The sequence below is a fragment of the Ascaphus truei genome, chromosome 15 (genome assembly GCF_040206685.1).
Source record: "Ascaphus truei isolate aAscTru1 chromosome 15, aAscTru1.hap1, whole genome shotgun sequence".
NCBI lineage: Eukaryota > Metazoa > Chordata > Amphibia > Anura > Ascaphidae > Ascaphus > Ascaphus truei.
The window spans coordinates 1640246-1647327 of record NC_134497.1 but is presented as its reverse complement, the minus strand read 5'-3'; the positions used below and the strand labels follow the sequence as shown (position 1 = coordinate 1647327).

Genomic DNA, 7082 nt, shown 5'->3' with positions numbered 1-7082 from the left:
GGAAAAGTTTGCACACCCCTGGCCTATAACACACAGAAGGAAGAATTCCTGTGATAAGTGAGAATCCTATCAAATCTCTAGTTAAATAAACCTGGGTGATTCAATCACATCCCGGGCTGTGGGGTCTCCTGACCTGCAGACCACCTGATATATGACCTGAGTAATAGGCGATGGGCAGTGTCCTTCCTAATCAGTGTACAACCCCGTCCCACCGCAGCTTGTTACTATCAGGGTGGTGGTGATAAGAAGCCGGATCTGCAGGTGGGCAGGTGTCAAGTTGTACACGCTGCACTATAAACAGAGTGCACTTATAAAAAGATCAAAGGGGGACCGTTTATCTCCAGAACAACGCTTTCCTTCCAGGATTAGCCAATCGCTTTGGTGTTCTTGAACAATAAATGACCAGTTAGCGTTACCCTATTTCCTTTTAGGTCATAATGGAAACAAATGGAGGAAGAATATGGCGGGCAGAGGGGCGGGCAGAGGGGCGAGGTGCGGCGCAGTGTGGGGGCTCACAAATCTTTCCCAATAACAGACCTCAGCACAGGTGGCTCAATCAGTCCCTGCTTTAATGTTAGAGGATCAACCAGTCCCTGCTTCAGCACAGGTGGCTTAATCAGTCCCTGCTTTAATGTTAGAGGATCAACCAGTCCCTGCTTCAGCACAGGTGGCTCAATCAGTCCCTGCTTTAACGTGAGAGACTCCACCAGTCCCTGCTTCAGCACAGTTGGCTCAATCAGTGACTCAGCCATCTGTGCTGATGCAGGGATATCCAGAAAGCCTGACCTGTTGGTGGCCCTTAAGGACTGGAGTTGGCCGCCCCTTATCTATACATTTATATGTAAAAAACAGGACAGAGTAGCAGAAAATCCAGGTTTAAGCTGCATTCCCCCCCCCCCCATGATTTTTGTTGGTTTAGTTTATCAAAACGAGGGGCTGTCCCGGTGTCATCCCGGTGTCCCCCGACTTCTGTGACCCCCCCCCCCCGCTCAGCTTTGACTACAAATATGGACACGGGGTCAGGACTAGAACGTCCCGACGTCACCTCCTGATGACGTTGCAACATTCTATTGGCTGCCCAAGTGACACCTGACCCCGCGCCCATGTTGTGTCCAACGGGCAAGTGTCCTGCTGAACAAAACTGCTCGCCGGTGTGGAACCAAGGTCAAGGGATCATGAATGCTGATCCTGGGGATGCCCAGTTCAGGTAAGCTAAAAGAAAACCGTGAGCAGCTTGGGCTGCTGCATTATCCCTTTGGGTGTGCGAGGGGTGCCCCACGGGAGGGATGCCCCACGGGAGGGGTGCCCCACGGGAGGGATGCCCCACGGGAGGGATGCCCCACGGGAGGGATGCCCCACGGGAGGGATGCCCCACGGGAGGCGTGCCCGGCACAGCACACTCATGTGACCATGGCGGCTCTTAGTCTTCCTCTACCGTTTCCCTTCACTACACGACGCGATCTAAGAGGAAAAAGAAGAACTCTATGGACATGGCACAGACATTACGCCCTGGGGACCGTGGAGTGCCTGACCCCATAGTGACTACCCAAAGGTGTTTATTCCCTTATATAATAAGAACACTTACATGGTCTTGAAGGCTCCCACTTCAAACAGTGGAAATGCTGAATAATTACAATGTCCCTGTTCCCAACCCGGAGATAACCAAGTATATATCGTAACAATGACCTGTTTTCTGTTGGAATCAATTGCAGCCAATTGGCTACTGGCCACCTCATGAAAAGTCCATATGGGACCTGAATCGTTGTTTCTCCTCTGTTCTTGTTACAATAAATGGAGAATCGCATTATGAACTTGTGAGTAGAGCGCTAATTTGTACCTCTGTCCCAGAGGAGACCTGCACTGTGTATCTCTGTCCTGGAGGAGACCTGCACTGTGTATCTCTGTCCTAGAGGAGACCTGCACTGTGTATCTCTGTCCTAGAGGAGACCTGCACTGTGTATCTCTGTCCTAGAGGAGACCTGCACTGTGTACTGTACCTCTGTCCTAGAGGAGACCTGTCCTGTGTATCTCTGTCCTAGAGGAGACCTGCACTGTGTATCTCTGTCCTAGAGGAGACCTGCACTGTGTATCTCTGTCCTAGAGGAGATCTGCACTGTGTATCTCTGTCCTAGAGCAGACCTGTACTGTGTGTCTCTGTCCCAGAGGAGACCTGCCCTGTGTGTCTCTGTCCTAGAGGAGACCTGCACTGTGTATCTCTGTCCCAGAGGAGACCTGCACTGTGTATCTCTGTCGCAGAGGAGACCTGCACTGTGTATCTCTGTCCCAGAGGAGACCTGCACTGTGTGTCTCTGTCCCAGAGGAGACCTGCACTGTGTATCTCTGTCCTAGAGGAGACCTGCACTGTGTGTCTCTTGCACTGTGTATCTCTGTCCCAGAGGAGACCTGCACTGTGTGTCTCTGTCCCAGAGAAGACCTGCACTGTGTATCTCTGTCCCAGAGGAGACCTGCACTGTGTATCTCTGTCCTAGAGGAGACCTGCACTGTGTATCTCTGTCCCAGAGGAGACCTGCACTGTGTATCTCTGTCCTAGAGGAGACCTGCACTGTGTATCTCTGTCCTAGAGGAGACCTGCACTGTGTACCTCTGTCCTACAAGAGACCTGCACTGTGTATCTCTGTCCTAGAGGAGACCTGCACTGTGTACCTCTGTCCTACAGGAGACCTGCACTTTGTACCTCTGTCCTAGAGGAGACCTGCACTGTGTATCTCTGTCCTAGAGGGGACCTGCACTGTGTATCTCTGTCCTAGAGGAGACCTGCACTGTGTACCTCTGTCCTACAGGAGACCTGCACTTTGTACCTCTGTCCTAGAGGAGACCTGCACTGTGTATCTCTGTCCTAGAGGAGACCTGCACTGTGTATCTCTGTCCTAGAGGAGACCTGCACTGTGTACCTCTGTCCTACAAGAGACCTGCACTGTGTATCTCTGTCCTAGAGGAGACCTGCACTGTGTACCTCTGTCCTACAGGAGACCTGCACTTTGTACCTCTGTCCTAGAGGAGACCTGCACTGTGTATCTCTGTCCTAGAGGGGACCTGCACTGTGTATCTCTGTCCTAGAGGAGACCTGCACTGTGTACCTCTGTCCTACAGGAGACCTGCACTTTGTACCTCTGTCCTAGAGGAGACCTGCACTGTGTATCTCTGTCCTAGAGGAGACCTGCACTGTGTATCTCTGTCCTAGAGGAGACCTGCACTGTGTACCTCTGTCCTAGAGGAGACCTGCACTGTGTATCTCTGTCCTAGAGGAGACCTGCACTGTGTACCTCTGTCCTACAGGAGACCTGCACTTTGTACATCTGTCCTAGAGGAGACCTGCACTGTGTATCTCTGTCCTAGAGGAGACCTGCACTGTGTACCTCTGTCCTACAGGAGACCTGCACTGTGTATCTCTGTCCTAGAGGAGACCTGCACTGTGTATCTCTGTCCTAGAGGAGACCTGCACTGTGTACCTCTGTCCTAGAGGAGACCTGCACTGTGTACCTCTGTCCTAGAGGAGACCTGCACTGTGTACCTCTGTCCTAGAGGAGACCTGCACTGTGTACCTCTGTCCTAGAGGAGACCTGCACTGTGTACCTCTGTCCTAGAGGAGACCTGCACTGTGTACCTCTGTCCCAGAGGAGACCTGCACTGTGTATCTCTGTCCTAGAGGAGACCTGCACTGTGTACCTCTGTCCTACAGGAGACCTGCACTGTGTATCTCTGTCCTAGAGGAGACCTGCACTGTGTACCTCTGTCCTACAGGACTGCACTTTGAGGAATTTGTTTGTCTGTGTTGTGTTATTTAATATTTATTTATCAAAATGTTTTATCTGGAAGTAATACATTGAGAGTTACCTCTCGTTTTCATGTTACGATCAAATATATGGTTACAAACACCTCGTTTTGTTGTCTGCACAAGCAGGATTCTCCTCGCCTGAAACTGTTATCCCCGAACTGTGGAACTGTACTTGAAATATGGCCATTGCAACTTGTGCCGATACATGACTTGTTGGTTCCTGCATTCCTTCTGTTGTGCTACATTGGGGAAAACACATTTCATCAGCACATTTTTTAATTGGTATCAGAAATTTGACTTAACCTCACTTAAAAAATGTGTCCAGAATGTGTATTATCTTCAATTAAGTATATAATGATACTAGGGACTTTCTAGCAGGTTGGCGTCTCACATAAACGGGTGTAACCTCCAGTATTTTCACAAAGCTAGGGGGAAATGTTAAAAATGTTTGAAAATTTGGAGTGATTTGGCAATTTTTTTTAATGCAACATTTAAGAAACATTTGCACATCTTTAATAATATCATATTCAACCTGTTTTGAAGGGCTGCAGCCAGGGAGAGAGATTACTACGTTACAGAGCTGGTCTCAAATAAATAGACTTGAGAAAATCACTCAGGCCCCATAACCTCAGCCTACGGTTCTATGAAGAGTTCCCTCAGATTCCAGCTCAGAGGAGGCAGCGCGACCACCTGTGAAGTGCAGATGTATCCTTGGAATGAAAGGTGATACAATGTGTCTTCTTCGGTTAATATTCATGCCTACTTGGCTGTCTCCTATGTACAGTATTTTATATCTACTTAGAAACAAAATGTTACCCTAGGGTTCTGCAACTATTTCTACCACTTCAATGATTGTGTGACACCGTGACAGTCCCACTTCTAAGTGTGTAAATGCCACAGTGAAATACAATCTTGGGGGAGGGGGGGTCTCTAAAGGTTGGATTAGGCCGGCACAACCAAAGCATGACTGCATTTCCGTGTCACACATTAAATATATGGCATGTAATATAAAAGGGACATGCATGGGACAGGTGGCGAGGACATGAAGCTGGTTCAATTACTGGTTCTGTCACTTGTCACAGTCTCTCTGCAAAACTGGTGCAACTCTGGCAATGAAGGGGTCAACGCTGGAGGCTTCTTCTCCAGGTTTACGGCACCATATATCAGAGTAATAGCAAGATAGGAGAAAGGAAGAGGCACACAAATTGTAGTGGAATCAAAGGATTTCAAATGTATTAATGCATCAGAGCTAACAATGGTAACGTTTCAGGACAAGCAGTCCCTTCCTCAGACCAAACACGTCCTGTGGGAAGGGACTGCGTGTCCTGAAACGTTACCATTGTTAGCTCTGATGCTTTAATACATTTGAAATCATTTGATTCCACTACAATTTGTGTGCCTCTTCCTTTCTCCTACCTTGCTATTACTTTGGATCCAGCTTTGGGACGCCAGGATCAACGGAAGGTGAGCACCAAAAGCAAACACCTTGAAAAACGTTTTATTTTAAGCAGTGGTGTGCCACCTATAATCTCCTTTGTATCGCTATATCAGAGTTTGTTGGGATGTTCTTACTTCTGTTTTAATCCCTAGCTCCAGGTCACAGAGTGATCATTAATTCATTATCCATCTTGGTCTTTCTTCAGACTTGCAGTATTGTGCCAAACTTTCTAGCAGAACAGCATACGAGAATACAAAGCCAGCACTGGATCATTATCACTGAGGACCTGGAGTTAGCTGGCAGATTTGCCTTGAGTGGTGGAAGGAATTTGGCATATGGTAATATGTATCCAATGTCCCAACCATGAGAATTGCTCCAAAAACAGGTGCAAATGACATCAACTTTACATCAATATATCAAGGTGCTTTGCGACAATCTTACTCCACTTGCACCGGGGAGAGATTTGGCAACGGGCGAAGGCTCGGCATGGTAATATAAAGAGCTGCACCAACATTTGCTCCTGTAAGTGGTACAGTTTTCCTTTTTTATTTCCATCAAATAAATCCACTAGGTTTGGGTGACGTTGACTTCTGCTCCGAAGAGATCGGCAAGAAGATTAGCAAGTTTCATGCATCTGCCGCCAAGCTCAAATTGACACCAATGAAATCTGTTTGCTCTGTGTTTTGGAGCATATTGCTACCTCTTGATACCAATCCCCCCTCAATCTGCTTGGAGCCCACTCTTGAATAAGTGCCAGGAAGATGGGAATCGCTGATGTGGTGGAAGGTATCCCCTACTCTCAGCTGTTGCTCCATATGGTTTGTCCTTTCACTGGGTTTTTTTTCACCAAGGTAATGTTTCCCTTGGGATAACCCTTTTAAGATGTGAGCAGGGTTAGTGTAGCGGTGTGATCTTGATATCCAGCATTATCTATCCCCACCTATATAGCCCTTGGTTCAATGATCACCAATCTGTGATCGACCCCCTACATAGTAACATAGTAATTCAAACCTAGTAATTACTGGTAAGTGGTTTCAGAAATGGTAACATTTGAGGCACAGATGTTACTGTGAACGAATATACAAGAAGCCTTCGGACTCCTGAGGCTAAACTTGTATAATGAGGTATTTCTGACTGAGTAAAACAATGGGAATTCGCATTTCTGAATTCATATTTCTATGTACCAATGAGAATTTACATGAAGATGATGATTCCCAAATAAATATTTTTCTCTGGGGGAATTGGAAGCCCTTTCTGCAAACATGTGTAACCTAAATGATTATTGCGTGTATTGTTATTAGAAGCAGACTGTACATGCCAGAAGGTAGTTGGGTGGTTGGAATGAATTGGCTGAAAAAAATCCCTTTTTTTAACAATTGAAGTAGAGAAGCAGGATAAGAAGAGGATGAATAATACATCTTTTTACGACAGGAGAGACCTGCAAAATACTGTTATGTAGTGGTTCTCCTCTCCCAGTCCCGAAGACCCCCCAACAGGTCAGGTTTTCAGACTATCCCTGCTTCAGCACGGGTGGCTCAATCAGTCCCTGCTTCAGCACAGCTGGCTCAATCAGTCCCAGCTTCAGCACAGGTGGCTCAATCAGTCCCAGCTTCAGCACAGGTGCCTCAATCAGTCCCTGCTTCAGCACAGGTGCCTCAATCAGTGGCTGTATCTCTTCCCGGTATCTTTGTGCAGTTCAAAGGTCACAGTCATGCTGGTCAATAAGAAGCAACAATGGATGACATCACAGCTTCCTACTGGCCTGCGTTACGCGAGACATTTAAAGCCACCATTTTGTTAGCCACAAAAGTTCCCTGGCTGCAAATACCGACACCAGCTACAGAGGTA

The 7082-nt window shown here is 47.4% G+C and overlaps 1 long non-coding RNA gene across 1 annotated transcript; it reads left to right on the top strand.

Annotated features, from left to right (window-relative positions):
- The first annotated feature begins 1089 nt into the window (after nucleotides 1–1089).
- On the top strand, nucleotides 1090–6510 carry LOC142466964 (uncharacterized). Its single transcript, XR_012788276.1, has 3 exons — nucleotides 1090–1207; nucleotides 4340–4519; nucleotides 5440–6510. It is a non-coding gene; the product is annotated as an uncharacterized LOC142466964 (long non-coding RNA).
- The last annotated feature ends 572 nt before the right edge of the window (nucleotides 6511–7082 follow it).